Source organism: Chanos chanos, chromosome 1, assembly GCF_902362185.1.
Source record: "Chanos chanos chromosome 1, fChaCha1.1, whole genome shotgun sequence".
Classification (NCBI taxonomy): domain Eukaryota; kingdom Metazoa; phylum Chordata; class Actinopteri; order Gonorynchiformes; family Chanidae; genus Chanos; species Chanos chanos.
The window spans coordinates 34,819,708-34,836,595 of NC_044495.1; the positions used below are offsets into that span (position 1 = coordinate 34,819,708).

General features: G+C 39.3%; 1 non-coding gene across 1 annotated transcript; it reads right to left on the reverse strand.

Annotated features, from left to right (window-relative positions):
• Positions 1–1,898: 1,898 nt before the first annotated feature.
• On the reverse strand, positions 1,899–1,980 carry trnas-gcu (transfer RNA serine (anticodon GCU)). The gene has a single exon. It is a non-coding gene; the product is annotated as a tRNA-Ser (tRNA).
• Positions 1,981–16,888: the final 14,908 nt, after the last annotated feature.

The window sequence follows — 16,888 nt, forward strand, 5'->3', positions numbered from 1 at the left end:
TCAGTCGACACTAAAATAAGGAGACAGCTTGGCTTTTAGCGGTCAAGACTTCATTGTGCTTATCTTTTTTCTTCAGCTCATATATGTTAGGATGGTCAAGAGTTTCACAGTTTTGACAAATTCGTGTAGTCGGATACTTTAAAATTGTATACTATACGCGTTCACTTATTTATTAGCCATGAAAGATTTGTCACCCAGTCTCAGTCAGAGAGACCACAGACACATCATCAGCGTCATTATTGTTGCAGAGGTAAAGATGGGAAAAAAAAAAAAACAAGCAAGACCACAGAGGAATGCCAAAAAGAGGAACAGGTCCAGGGAGGGGAAAGGGGAGGAGAGAAGACAGAAAAGGAGAGATGTTTTGAAAAGAGCAGAGGAGTAAGAGGGAGTGCATATAATATAGAAGGAGAAGTTAAGAGAGTAGAAAGTAAGAAAGAGAGAGTGTACAGAGTGAGACGTCCTTGAATAATGCAGGCACTGTGGAGCTCAGAAAGGCTGTTGCCACACGGCGAACTGCTGTATCTCCAAACACAAAGTGACAGGCTAGCGCAATGGGGGAGGTGCCTATGAAATATTCATCCTGCTAAGTAGGCCTCACCCCTGGTCGAGCTGATCCAAAGTGATGTGTAACCGTGTAATGCGCCGAGGCCCAGGAGAGAGACCCATATGTAATTCACTTCACTTTGGCGCTAGGACACACCGCAGCCCCCAGACCTCCACCAAAATACTCACCCATCATATTCCGCTCCAAAATACACACACGCAGACACACACACACATGTATTGGCTGTTACTTTATTTGTTACTTTGCGTACTTTACTCTGTATGTGAGAGGAGACCATGCGTTCTCATAGAAGTATTTAAAATATTCTCATTAAGAACCACTCACTCTTTCACTGACAATATGCAGTTATACACAGAGCAAAGAGCTGGATTAGGTTCTGGCATGACTATGCGTGCGTGCGTGCGTGTGTGTGTGTGTGTGAGAGAGACTGAGTATTCCTACCCTGTGAGAGTATTCCTACCCTGTGTTACAGAAAATGAAAGTTAGTGCTCAGTGCTGGTTGTGGAAATTGGCACACTGGAACATCAATTCCTTGAAACTCATCCTAGTGTCAGCTGAAACAAAATTAGCAAAAAATAAATTACAAAACACAAATAACAATACACGAATGTACAATATTGTGTTTTGTATGAAAGAAAATTGAGAAGACACAATAACAAAAAAAAAAACAACAGAGGAAAAATATATGAAGAGTAAAAAAAATAAGAGAGAGAAAAAGCATAAAACAGTTGGGAGTACAACTTTCTCTGAAATGTTTGCCTTGTAATTTATTGTTGTGGCTCACATTTTGTTTCTGTGCTCTTCATGTTTACTTTTCAGCTTGTTTGTTTGTTTGTTTGTGTGTGTGTGTGTGTGTGTGTATGTGTGTTTGTTTTGGTCTGTTTGCATGCCTTTATTTTCTGTGTATGTTTTGTAATTTGCTTATTTGTTTTGCACTTCCAGGTGTCTGTGGTTCAGATGACAATAGGTGAAGAACTAAAGAGATACTCGTCTTACAATCTGTTTCTTTCCACAAACTATGCATACAAGTGTATAATATCAGTCAATATCAGTTTCCAGTCAATCCTGACAATGTCGCTCATGATACCAAAAATCAAAATCCAGTTTCTGCTCTGACAAAAACTCTTGGCTTGCATTTGTTGAAGTTGACTTTGTCACCCACTTGTGTTATGTTCTTATCTTATATTTACTTTTATTCATTTAGCAGACACCTTTACCCAATGCAACTTCCAACAGGAGCAGAAGCATGTAGCCATTAAAAAGCTGCTTGTGGCATAAGTGCCATCACTAGATTCAGTATTAAACCACATAAAACTGCAAATATTGATAACACCGACGAGGATGGGATTCGAACCCACGCGTGCAGAGCACAATGGATTAGCAGTCCATCGCCTTAACCACTCGGCCACCTCGTCTCGCTTATACAATGTAAGTACAATTCCCGAGAATGCTGGTTTTGTCATCTGAGCATATTTCTTGTTACTTTTTGAGCAGTGTTTAAAAAACATCTTGCAGTAGTAAATTGTGAGGAAATATACCTGAGGAAGTGTAGCCAGAGTTTGCTTAGGGTATCCATAAGGGCTAGGTCACGCTGACATATGACTGCTATAGTATTTCAGTGGATGAACTGTGTGAAATTTTTCTCCAGTGAAATTTGGATGGTGTTATCTGACCCAGTTACATATCATTTCCTGTAAAGACAATACATTTGATGTGACACATTTTTTTTATATTCATGTTCTACATTCCAAAGGACATTCCATAAACTAGAACTGTCACAGATGGGCCTTGACCACCATATGTCTCTATGTATGGTTACCTTTAAGCTGTTGCTCATTTTTTTACCTCTAAGCTGATGCTCATTTTGATAGTAAGAATCTGCTTGCAGATTTTGCAATGTTATGGTCAGTTTTTACATATGTCTGTGTTCATTTGTTTGACATTTACTTCATTTGCCAGGTAATTATATTTATGTTTTTCTCAGTGTTTCTTTGAGGTACAAATTAGTCTCAATAGTTATGGCCCCTTAAAAACCTGGGGGGTATTCCAGTGGGTGGGTTTAGTGAAAACCTCCTAATAGAAGAGGCCTATTGCTTTGTTTTGCTAGGAGAATGAAGCCATACGGCTCTTCTATTAGGAGGTTTTCTACTTACTCTGAGTTAACTAACTCTGAGTTTTCACTAAACCCGCTTTCTGGAATACCCCCCAGGGTAAGAGACCTGCTTGTAAACAGAGAGAGAGAGAGAGAGAGAGAGAGAGAGAGAAGCTGTACAGCAGGCATTTCCTGCAAAGCAAAAAGATAAATGAGAGCATCAGCTTATTTGTTGAAGGGAAGTCCCTGATTTAAATCACACAGACTCCATCCCAACAGGAAACACTCAGTAATGATTCAGACACTGTGGACCTCAGCCAAATATAAACTCAGCTAACAATTCTAGGAACAGAGAACATTTTTTGGAGTAGTGTATGGAATGTTCCCCTGATGTCTTGAGTTTTGATTTAGTCAGTGTTAGGGCGAATATTCATTCTTCACTCCTCAACTTAGGCCTAACTGGGGAGTGATTACCATTTCCCCATAATTCTCAAATATTAACACTTTCTAAACATTAGAGTGAAATGTAGAAGAACACTGGTATGTTAAGTTTTCCGTGGGTTAGAAGGACATTCATTTTTATGCTTTAACATAACTTGAATGTACATACATTTACATACCATGCATTTACCATATTTACAATATTGTCATTTTATGATCTCTAAAACTTCAGAATAGTAATTAGGGGCCAAGCAGCGAAGCTGCAGGTACCTATTGTAATAGTTAGAATTTTTCACTATTATTATTATGACATTTTCTCCTCTGGAAGTCTATGGCAGCCCATGGAACCCCTTGGTGGATTTTGATGAAATTTGGCACATTGATAGAGGACAGTCCAAGGTATCTAGGCACCAAATTTGGGGTCAATCCATGCAGCCCTGTAGTGCCACCAAAAGGCCAAGTTTCAAGGTATATTTTTGACTTTAACTTTTGAACCCTTTGTCCTAGAGTTGTGATCTTTTCCCCCTCTGAATCATTGGGTCATGGTGAGTCAAATGCATCCATTGCCATCAATTTCCATCTTTTAGATTGTCCGCCATTTTGAATTTTTCAGGAAACCTACACTTCATCTACAAAGTAGTCTGATCAAAAGTTATATAAAGAATTTTACCAGGTCAAAGGATATGGCCACTGTCTTCCGAAGAATTTCAATGGTGAAGCCGCCAAAAACAGGAAGTGAGCATATCTCAGCAATGCTTGGATGGATCGATTCCAAACTTGGTACATGACATCGAGAGGAGAAATCCTGAAATCCAAGTTTGACTGCAATTTGACTACATGATGGCGCTATACCAGAAAAACACATAAAAATGTATTAATTAACTTACTAACACCGACATCACTATTATCAATACGAGGAAAGTCAAATATTGCATTCACTGATTGTGGCCTTCATACTCACTCAACACTCTCTTGGCCTCTAAGACTTTCACGGGAGTCTTTTTGGCCGCAGCTTGGCAGAAAGCTGCATGTTTTTCTGTACCAAACACCACCATATTATGATACTGGTCTCTACCCGCTTGTAAAACAGCACTGAAGTACAGCACTCGAGTCTTTAAGGACGTTTTTACTGGGGTGACACTACGGATGTATCCGTGGATATCCTGCTCTTCCACTTTAAGCCTATTGTTGGGAGAATCTTCAGTTGCCATCATTCATTCAAAAAGGTCAAAATGGACTCTAACTGTACCTCAACTTTATGAGCTAGACACACACACTGCACCACTCACGCTCCAGACAAAACACAGCACTTCTGATCATGCGCGTTTCCTTACTGGTTAGACAACAGACCACTAAAAATGTAGTCCTACCAGACGACATAAACAGTTTCACAGTCAGTAAAAAAGGCACATCACACTACACGTCTCTGAACGCATGATTTCAGTACAAAAACGCTTGAAATATATTCTCGTCGGGAGATCCACACAGACCTCTAAAATATAAGCATTCATGAATGGAACTTCAATTCTACGATGCATAACTTTCACCATGCCAAAATATATCTTGAAAACAATCATCTCACCATCACCTAAACCATGTTTTTCAAGGCTTTTTTTCGACTATGATACACATTGTTATATTACAAAACACATATTCTAAAAAACATTGCAAAAGATGATAACCTATAAATAAAAATCAGCATACATGGTTTATGCTCAATGACTACATTAACTGTATACCAAAGATATGAACGTCTTCTCAGTGCCTTAACGTCAATGCATCTTACACTGGCGACTCCAAGCGGAATCCAAGAAAAGCCTGGCTTCGTCGCTTAAAAGCAATAAAAAAGAACAAAACTGATGACAATAACAAAACCTGAAACAATTTTTAAGAAAGCACTTCTTGTAATTATATTGCAATTTTAGTTATAAAACCAACCTGACACTTTTACACTGGCTAGGCTGGCAGACAAGAAAACTCTTTGCGGTCATAATGGTCAAAGTCTATTAAGGTAACTCTGTACGTATTTTGTACCGATAGAGTGATGCCAAACGTTTTTCACATTCACTTACTCTCGCACATCAAATATTCAGATGAAAAATATCTCCACCACAGAACCCCTTGGTTGATTTTGATGAAATTTGGCACATTGATAGAGTTTAACCCAAGGTATCCAGGCACCATATTTGGAGTCAATCCACGCATCCCTGTAGTGCTGCCAACAGGCCAAATTTCAATGTAAATTCAAGGTACATTTTTGCTCATAACGTTTGAACCCTTTGTCCTAGAGTTGTGATCTTTTTTTCCCCGAAATCCTTGTGTCATGACGAGCCAAATGAAAGCATTGCTGTTAATTTCAACCCAATTAGATTTTCCACCATTTTCAATTTTCCAAAAAAACTACTTTTGCTAACCAGTCCTAAATTGTTGATCTTATCACCACCAAGTGTTGTACATATCATCTACAGTTACCTCTAACCATATGTTATCAAAAGAATTTTGCTGGGAGAAAAGATATGGCCGCTGCCGTCCAATGAATTTCGATGGCGAAAACTCCAAATAGGAAGTGAGCCTTATCTCAGCAATGCTTTGTTGATTGTCGCTGAACTTGGCACACATCATTGTTTGGCCGCATGTGGGTGCTATACCAAAAAAAACACATAAAATGTATTAAAATACCCGTAACTCCAGCATGAAAACAGATATTTCAATGAAACGTCATCACAGTATCAAGCCCAAACTGGAATATTATGACCTCCAGCTGTCGGCCATTTTGTTTGTCAGCCATCTTGGAATAAGCAATTTTCAATGGTAGGTCATAGAAGCCCTTGTTGGATCCTGGTGAAATTTGACACCTTGATAGAGGACAGTCCAAGGTATACAGTCACCAAATTTGGTGTCATTCCATCATTGCTTCTAGCACCACCAACAGGCCAAACTTTATAATACATTTTTGCTTATAAATTTTGAAGTGATTGTCCTACGTTTGTGATCCTCAATTGCCCTAAAACCCTGTCTCATGATGAGTCAAATGGATCCATTTGATCAAAAATCACCACATTGGTATATCTGCCACATTGAATGTTCCAAAAAACCTACTTCTGCAAACTAGTCCTAGACCGTTGAAACTATCACCACCAAATTTGGTATGTAGCATCTAGAGAGAGGTCTGACCAAAAGTTACCAAAAGAATGTTGTTAGGCCAAAAGATATGGAGGCTATCATCCAATGAATTTCAGTGGTAAAGACTCCAAAACAGGAAGCAGCCATATGTCAGCAACGCTTGGTTGGAGTGATGTCAAACTTGGTATACTTCGTTAGCAGGGCAATTACTAAGTACCCACCAAGTTTCATGAAGTTTGGCCACGTGGAAGCGCTATATCAGAAAAACACATAAAAAATGGAGTAAAAAGCCCATTATTTCAGACAAAAAACAGCTATTTTATCCAAAATTCTTGTGAATTATCACGGTGAAGGACCCTAGTTGGGAAATTATGAACCCTCGGTGTTGTCCATTTTGTTCTGCAGCTGTCTTGGTATTATCATGTTTTCCCTGTCTTTCCATGGCAGGCCATTGCAGTGCTAAGAAGATGTTCCTGGAATCTCCAAAAGCTGTGAGAGTGGATGTCAATGTGTCTGTCCACCCTGTGATGGGCTGGTGTCTTGTGCAGGTGTTGTTCTGATTACTCGTCTACCTGGTGGCCATGAGCTGCTTGGCCCCCTCATTGCTGCTTGCAGCTATATTTATTAATATAATCATATGTTAATGTTTTCTACACTGAAATGCTGACAGAACTTCACTACATCCATTCTGAATGAGCAAAGACAAGTTGTAAGAAACATACAAAGCTACCTTGAGAACATCAGCGATGCATATGTGGATATTTAACATGTTCTTAATCTGGAAGATGTTCACTCATTAAACAAAATGATGGCACATGATAATCCCAATAATGAATAATCCCAATAAAAATAATATCAAAATGTGAACAGTAGTATTTACTACTTTTAATGTGAATCAATCATTTTTTATATAAAACGAGGGCCATAATTAAAAATCAACTTGTTTTTGTGCTATTCTGAGATTTTATAAGAAAATGGATTATGACCACCAAGTGCTGACAAAATCTAGCTATCATGGAAATATCCAACGAAAATATTTTACTAACAAAAATGGATTTGACATTTGATAAGGAAGTGTTTGACTTCATACCTGCTAGGAGCATATCACAGTGGAGAAAATCATGCTGTTGTTACATGTGGGAGTCCTCTATTGCAAACATCTGAAGAGAGGAAAAAGAAATTTAGTAGGACCATGTTTGGTCCCAAATCCCACCTTTTACCCCAGGTTAAGATATAGTAGGAATGTTCTTTAGCCAGTGGTATTACTTGAAGTTCATAATTGAAGTAGAAGTCATAGTTCAAGTTGCTGTTGATGTTTTAACACTGAAATTTGTAGACATTTAAAATGCATTAACCACATACTCACTCCAACCAGCTGCAGCCCCCTCACCAAAAAATTACACAAAAAGGGCAACTTGATTCTAACAACACCTTTGTTTCTTTACCTTGCTGACACTATATTTCATAATAGGGTGCCTACCTTCAGGGAGTGAGAGACCAAGTTAATACGTGAGATAGAAATTAGAGAAAGGATTTGAGACAGTGTACGTATTGAGGACTTTGCTCTTCAACTGGCTGGGCCCCTTGTGCCCATGACTCACAGCAACCCCTTTCATTTTTGATGAGATTAGTTCTGCTGACTGACTCGACAGAGTTAGTTCTGCCAAGTGGTTTCTTGCCATCCTATATGTATCCTCAGCTGTGGAGAGGCTCCATGCTTCACATGATCATGATGGATTCTGGATAAGGTGGTAGGGCCATTGTTTGTGCTCTTACTGAGTGTCAACACAGGCAGACTCCTGAACCTCCTTTCTAGACCCCCAAAATCACAGAATGTAATCTAATAGATGGTGATATAAACATCTATGTGATGTCAGACTGTGTTTCTGTGTTTTCTCAGGGTTGTTTGATCATGTCATGTGAGGGGGCTCTCTGAGCTTAATTTTTTGGCACTCCACTCACCTGTAAAGCAGTAGCAGGGAACCAAAATTTTAGTATTTTTCATGATAATGTTATGAATGATATAAAGCTGATAGAGTAGAATAGAAGTACTTTATTGGTCACACACACCAGAGCAGTGAGCAGTGAAATGCAGCCTCTGCCTTTAACCCATCCTATACACCAATCAGCCGCAGGCACCTGGAGACCAACTCCAGGTCTATTTGCCAGTGCCTTGGTCGAGGTTACCGACAAGAGTATTAATCCTAGCATACGTGTGTTTGATGGTGGGAGGAAACCGGGGAGAACATGCAAACACCACATAGAAAGCACCTGGGACCTAAACCCAGTGCCATCTTGCTGTGAGGCAACAGTGCTGGCCACTGAGCCACAGTGAAGCCTATACACACACACACACATACACAGAGTGAGAGAGAGAGAGAGAGGTCTGCATATGTATACACAGAAGAAATGACTTAATCATGATGTGTACTGTTGTAGTCACAATACACTTGACACTTGTTTTGGACGAACTGCTAATGAAACCACCTAATTAAAGACCTTTACTGCAGCTGAATTTGTTTTTGCAATCCAGCCTATAATGCAAAGCAGCTACTTTAAACTGGCTTGCTATTGACTCTTACGTCAGTATTTACACAGATTCATTTAATTCTGTGTGGGAAAAGAGTGAATGCTGTTCTCCTCTCACTAACCTAAATTCCCTACCACACTGTATTGCATTGAAGGCAGTAATCTGAGAAAACTGAGCAGATGAGAGCATTGTTTGGAGGAGAGATTTGCTCTGAGTCCATATCAGCTAAGCCTGTGCTCCGTCACTGACAAGTTCTCGACACGATCCAGATGACACAGACCATGACTGCTTCAGCTAAGAAATGGAGAGGCTGACAGATATAAACATAGACAGTGCGTTTGGATTTGGAATTTCTGATTGATAATCTGATGAGACGTCTCTGATAAAGGTGTGTTTTTGCCCGTCAATGACTGACACTCATGAATGACCCCAGTGCACTAAGCCAATGAAAATGCAAAGGTCTATAAAAGCTATCTGGAGCTTGTAAAAATTTCACTTGGTTAACACCTAGTAAAAACTCAACAGGCTAAGAAAATTTTAGATTACACAAAAGGTAAAACAGTATCAAGTAATCCTTGTTGAGGACAGCTCTGAGAAGCATGTTTATAAGCTTTTAGAGATGAGAGAGTTAAATGTTAGTTAAAAATGAAAGGTGACTGAGTTAAATGGAAAATGTTGCTTGTGATTTTCCACAGAGCGCCTCTTTAACTCATGGTGAAAGACAAATCCACTTTATTTGAAAAACTGTTAACCACACCACAAAGTATAAACATTATTTAATGATATTACTGCATTGATGTTGCTGACCTTTTCTAAAAGTTTTTGGAGTCACTACAAATTAAATTTGGAATAAATCAAGAGTCAAATAAATTCAAGAAGATAAAACAAACACCAGGTTTGTTATCATACAGATTAGCAGAGGTTTCTCAAAGAGAAAACAATAATAAGTCATGGAAAGATGAATTCTACCCTACTTTAGATGTCATGGCTGAAACAATGGTCTCAAATATTAAGTACAAAGCAGGCAAGTACAGCTTCCATTTAAATAACATCTGAAAGAAAGAAAAAAAGGGGAAAAAAAACCCTCAAACAAAGTCATTGAGGTCCTGAATGTTTACATTCTTGAGGCAGCGCTATGATTAGAGTTTTTCATTATTGTGGTAACATCCTAATGTAGGCATCCATGTATGGAACAAAGCTGTACCCTCCAAGTCTGACAGTCGCCATCCAAGCATTCCTGATAAGATACACAGGAGAATGGTAACAGTAATGCCATATCCATACCAAAGTGATTAACAAGCTTATCCATCCATGCACAGAGTTAGGTACAAGATGGCGTATGTGATCTCTTAAAGCCTAAAAGTTTATTGCCCGAACAATACACAAATGTTTGTGTACTAGTTTGAAGTATTAGGCCAGAAGATGATGTAATAACCAACATCTGTTTGGACACTTATCTCTGTTACTAATTGTTCAGTGGTTTCTAATCTGTTTTTGACCATTTTGACTCCTGACAGACTGTCATTGCAAAATATAGTCAGATGTTTTTAAGTTTTTTTTTGGGGGGGGCAACTAACACTTAAACTTAACTTAACAGGGGGCCTCTCGTGGAAAGCTTTACGGTCTTTCTTTCTTCCTCTCTCTCTCTCTCTCTCTCTCTCTCTCTATATATATATATATGTGTGTGTGTGTATGTGTGTGTGTGTGTAACTATAGATTGAGCAATTGTCAATGCAGCACATTACATTAGCCAGGTCAGTCCTTGAAATGATAAAGAAGCATGAATGGTGGTGAATCAAAGTTTCAAATGGACTAAGTGAGGACTGAAGAGGGAAGATATATACAAATGTTTTGTTTATGTTTTTTTCTAAACTGATGCATTTTGCTATGTGATGAAAGTGGTGAGAAAAAAAAAAGTTAGCCTATCTAAAAGGGAAAGGGAGTTGCTCTGAAACGTAGAAAGGCAGGAAATGTTTCCAAGTTGCCCAGTAAGTAGACAGGGTGTGTAATGAGAAAGCGTTCTGGTCATAGATGATGAAATGGTAACTGGGGATACAGATGAAAGGGATTTCCAAACATAGATGTGGAATTGGTCGCCTGTCTGCTTCTTGCAAGAGATTTGTGACTGGATATTTTGAAACTGAAACTCAGAGAGAGGGAATCAGCAACTGAGTTGATGTATCCAAGGATAAGGGAAGCTTTGATGATGAATTGTTTACTGGCAGAAAGTCAAGTGAGAGAATAGAGGAGCTCTATGATGGGCTGAGGGTCTCAGTGGTCTTTATAAATGGTTTACATTTGTTTATGATTACTTACCTCCTTTTCTGTGGATCTTGATGGTGGAGAACCAGTGAGTTTAGAAGGCGCGACAAGAGAAAGCAGCATTAGGGATAATCCAGATGAGATAAACTGAATTGCTGGACCTGGCTAGATTTACAAAACTGAGGAGCAACTTGATCCAAATGTAGGGCAGCAGTGAGGTTTGGAATGAGATGGTGTCCAAGGTGATACCATGTAACTCTAAAGCAGTTGACGGTCCTGTGGATCACTGAAATCACTGTATATGTACGAGGAGATCAGGGAAATGAAAGGGTAGTTTACATAGGAGAAATCACTGAGAAAGCAAAAGATGAAAGGATACGGTACGGAGTCTACAAATGAGTTGAAGATCTTAGTGCTGCTCATGCAAAGAATTACTAGGCCTGCTGGCTAACAAAAGATGCAAATAATCTGGATGAAGAACAGCACCTTGAGGGCAGAATTAATATCAGCTTTAGAGAGTCAGTTTGATGAGGATGATGACATGACGAGTAGCGTAGGGGGTCATCCTGACTTGGCATGAAGTTTGACTGAGAGGATGGAAGAACCGTGGATGTCACAGAGGGACTCTCATGATGTCTTGCTTCACTTTCTTAACCAAAAAAAAAAAACCAAACAAACCCCAAAACAGGCCATGTTAAATTCTGAAAACAGAGCATAGGAACATGAAAAGAGAGGCAGAAAAAACAGAGGATAATCCAAATGTAGGACTATTTAACAAAAACTGATGAAGGTTATGTGAGTGTGGAGGAGCTGGGTAAAGGACAGGTAAAGGAATGGACTGTAAGGAGTTTGGACTGGGGGGGGGGGGGGGGGGGGGGGGGGGCACCACAGATGCCATGGAGCATGTGCTAAGACATAGAATAACCTCTGTCAATGAGATTGCTATACAGTATGCCGGACAACAAACAGAAGCAATTTACAATTTACAGTTTAGCATTTACCAGATGCTTTTAGCCAAAGCAGCTTACAATCAGTGCATCGGTCGGATGAAACATGGTGGCAAGGCAGCCACAAATGTTAAAGGAAGGCAACTTGACAAGTGAAGACCTGTTTAGGTTTAAACATAAAGGTAATACTCTTCCCTCTCACTAGTAGAGAGAAAGACTCCACAGACAGACACAATCAAGAAAATACACAGCCATATAAATATATGTATATATAAATTCTTAGCAATGGGAGATCAAGACTGAGCATGACACTCCCATAGAGATAGAAAGTCAAAGTAAATTCAGGCAATTCTGAGGTCGGTCAGAGGGATGAGGCCAAAAAATATGGTTATAAAAACACTCACACAGTTAATTTAATCCTGGTGAGTTAGCTGTGTGAGGCGTTGGGCATGCCAGGGTTTAATTCTCGGCATCAGGAATTCATACAAACACAAAATTTCCCTTGGCAGAGGGTGGAGGTGACTGAACTCATACCCTGGGTGGCATTAAACAGGGATGTCACAGACAGGAGATGGTGGAAAGGTTTATAATAAATCCCCAGAGGAATTAGATTCTTGCCTCTGCACAGGCTTACTAACGTGAGTAAATGAATAAATAAACATGCTATATACTAACCGTTAGCTATTGGAATCATATAATTCAACACTTTCAGTGCATGTGCAATGATAATGACACATTCTCTGTGTTTATGGGCTACATTCCTAATTTTTCTAAACCTTCCTTTCTTTAAATGCCAGCAATATACAATATGCTCAAAAAAATCCTCTGACCGCGGTATGTTTCGTTTGTTCTATTTGGCTCTTTCTTTCAACACTGTGGATTTGACTTGATCAAATGGCATTAAGATGGATAAAGTACCAGACTGTTAGTTTTAATTTTTAACAGTGATCCTTATTATTTAGAAATGACATAATGTTTGTACATGGTCTCCCTCATTTTAGGGTACAGCAAGTACTTTTTCAATCAACTCCACATCTGTCTCTTACATGACATTACTGCACTGGCACAAAAACAAACAAACAAACAGACAAACAACAAAAAAAAAAAACCAGCATCAAAGAGGTGTAAATACAAGTGAAGCTGGCCACCATGAGGTGAGAGAATTACATGGAATCAAACACAAGCGTTGCAAAAACATTTTGCGTGCCAAAATCAACAGTTTGCTACATCATTAAGAAGAAATCACGCACAGAGGCAAAACAGCAACACCAAAAAGTGTGTCACTGTTCCGAGATTTCTGGAACTCATTGTATATCACAGCTTTTTAGTTATTTGAAGAACTACATGAAGTCAGCACTTGGCAAGGGCAATAGGTAACTGGGAAAAAATCCTAAAGGGGAAAAGACCTGCCTCATTGTCCTTTACCTGTCCTCTGTGTTTGCACCCAAAGGAATGTGTAGAGATTACCGAGATCATCCATTTATGTGGCTTTCTTTTGGGTAGAGCCTGGGAATATTGTAGTCCAAGGATTCCCCTTGGAAGACACAAAGAGTATGTTCTCTCTTCCTTTGATGTGTAACAAGCTTCGGAAACTGATGTCATTCCATCGTGAGAGTGTAGCTGACCAACAGATTTGCCCATGTTTTTGCACGGACTTGCAGATTCCACACATCACTATATTTGGTGGCTCCCATGAAATGCACATGTTAATCTAATCAATTGCATCGCAGGCAAGCAAAGTTTGCTCTATTTCTGTGTTACAGCCTCAAGATGGACTGTTCTGAAAATTTATTTACTTTCTCACTTGACCCCTTTTCCACTTCCATGGGATTAAACAAGAAGTTTTTTTTTTTTTTTTTAAAGAAACCTCATTTTTATTATCCCTGTGCGCTAAGTTCCCAGACTTCAGTCTGTGACAGTCTTAGTAATGGCCTCCTCGACCATATTTGGTGGGAACATGCTGCCCTTTCAGATTTGTGAGCTAAGACTTGAACAGGATGTGAGAATACTCAGTAGTGCCAGTAGAATTAAGCACAGAGATGAGCATGTAGTATTGATGTGCATAATATGCGTGATATAATTTATTTTTCTCTATAGTTTTGCAGTGGAAGTTAGTTGTAAAATGGAACTGATTATTTTAGGAGGATAGTCCTGGCTCATTATTCTTTTAACAGAGACTTTGGCTAACTGAGATTCTGGGCAATCAGAGCCAACACAGCATTGCAGGAAGTGAATGGGCCTGAAATCAACCTCACTTACGTGCTCTCTCTTTCCCTCTCCTCTGTTTATCTTTCTTTCTCTTTCTCTGCATGATAGGCTGGCATGGATCTGTTCCCCATGGCAGCCTTTCTGGAATTTCCTATTTTCCTGTGATTGTGTTGGTGGACTTGGAGAGAGGGGTAGATTTTCAAATTTCCATGAATGATCTTAACAGGCCTGATCCGATCTCAGTAAATGTTTGCTCAAGTATAGAATTAAATATGACACATCATAGGGGGCATGCCTTTTTAGCACACATTGAGGAGCAGGTGAAGGCAGCTTGTTCATGTTTTTTTGTTTCTTTTTTTTATATATAATAATTTTCACACTTAAATATCTCACCCTTTGGAACCCTCGGCTTTTATTCAGCTTTTTTTGTCGTACCAGAAGACGGTCATCCTCCTCCACAGAGGCAAGGAGAGGAGTGTGCAGCAGAATGTAAACATACTGTAGTTTAGGACAGACTGTTCTGATGCTTGGCGTCTTAAATGTAGCTCAGATTTATGAAGCTGAAGTGGGGGAGAGGGAGGAAAGGAGTGGAGCTCTTTCATTTTCATGGCAAGGTTACTCTGACTCTAACTGAGAGGAGGACAGAACAGGCCTCAAAGTTCTTTCTTTCTTTCTCTCTGTCAAGGACAGTGCGGCTTTGGTACACATTTGAGCACAAGACTCCTCTGTGTTTTGGCTGATAATCGCAGAGGGGTCTGTCTGAGGCAGCAAACCCAATCATACAAAGCACTACTTTTAAAAGTCTCTATCTGATTCGATGTTGCTCTCGTTTATTAAAAGTTGTGAAGAAATGTCAAAAAGGTCAGATGGTGTTCAACTAACAAACTTGCTGAAGGATCTTTATTGTTGTACACAAACGAGAGAGACAATTTGTCTCCATAACGGCTCTTTGGGAAGAAACATTTTTACAACATCTTTATTTACTTTGTAGAGATGAAATTTGCTTTGTTTTCAATTTTAGAAAAATCTAAAAACAAGACATTGTGTCAAAACATTAACATCAAAACTGTTAAAATTCCAAATGAAAATGGATCAGATAACAGCCAAACACACCCATAATTGTGTGTAATTGTTAAAGATACAAATGCAATCTGACTCATCTACATAAACATTCTGCAGGAAACAGGGAGGAGGGAAAATCTTTTCCTCTTTACCAAGTAGAGACTTCAAAGTTTTTTTTCTCTGATGCGAAAATGAATGCTTGCATCATTTGCGCATGGAGGACACAGGGAACACAGAGTGAGTGTTTTAGTGGCTTGGTGAGACTAATGTGATTGGATGGCTTCAGTGAAGCGAGAGGGCTGAGGAGTGCAGCGCGAGGTGGCCTTTGGGACGACCAAGCTCTGCCTCCCCAGATAAAATTTAGACTCCATGCTATCTTGCAGCCACCATGTAGCAAAACACCCTGTAGCTCTCGGTGAAAATATGAAGTAATAAATGAACAAAAGGACGGGCTTGAGAAAAAAAAGGATTTTGTTAAAAACAAAGGAGAGGCAGAGGAAGAGAAGGAGGAGACAGACAGAATGGGGGAATTGGAGAAGAGTTGAATCTGGAATTGGAGAAGTCATTTGAATCTGTTATGATACATGAAGACTTTACCTGAGACCACAGGTCGTTTGACTTTTACAAATTTGCAGTCATGATGGGAGGAGATATAATTGAAGGTGATTCAGTTAAAAAAAACATTTTTAATAAGAGTAAAATGCTGCAATGTTCAAACTCTCTCTCTATCAGCCTTCTGCAGAGAATGCCCTTAAAATGTTTATAACATCGTAGAGTACCTAATGTATCTTTAGAGTGGTTGAGAATTCAAATAAGTAATGGGAACTCTAGTTACCAAATGTACTTACTTTCACTGCAGTAAGGGAGAAAATAGAAAACTTAATCAGATTCCTATGACCGACTGTCCATGAAAAAAAAAATAAAAATGGTGGAATAGTGCCTCCCAAACGGTGTCTTCCATGATCTTCCTTTATCTTGGGGGTAGCACGTTGTGTCAGGTGAGCTAAACCGTTATGTTAGGATTCAATCACTTTGGAGAGAAGGGGAGGTCTAATCTCCTCCTCAGAGGGTGTCTGATGTGGATAACCTGCAGCACACATAAGGGGCTTCTCCTTCTGAGCGTCTCGTGCATTAGCAGACAGTCAATGGAGAGTTATACACTAAACCCATGTCAGCTGTCTCAGTTGGTCATAAAATTCTCAGCTAGTCTTGTGGAATTATTTGATGGTTTAAAAATGGCACTGGTCAGAGTTGTACAAGCCTGGATGTGGTTCACTTTACTTTCTGACTCTGGCACACTTTACCCCGGAGACACAATAACCCACATCTCATTCTGTGGCTTCACTCACACTGAATGAATAAACTGTCATGAATGAATGAGTTACCATGAATGAACAAATGAACAAAGTACAACTGAACTAAAGTTGAACTGTTGTGGGGAACTCATGTCGTTCAACTTTAGTTCAGAGATGGTACTTGTAAATTTTATATCCTAAATTTAACTGATAAGTTCAGTGTTAGTCAAATTGCTTCTTCCCTCCGAGTCACTTCATCGATGTAATATTACGTAACCATCTCAGAAATTAGCAAGCAATAACTGATAGACGTGTTTTACAGTAGCATTATTCAGGATTGCTATTTATTGGTTCTGACCCTGG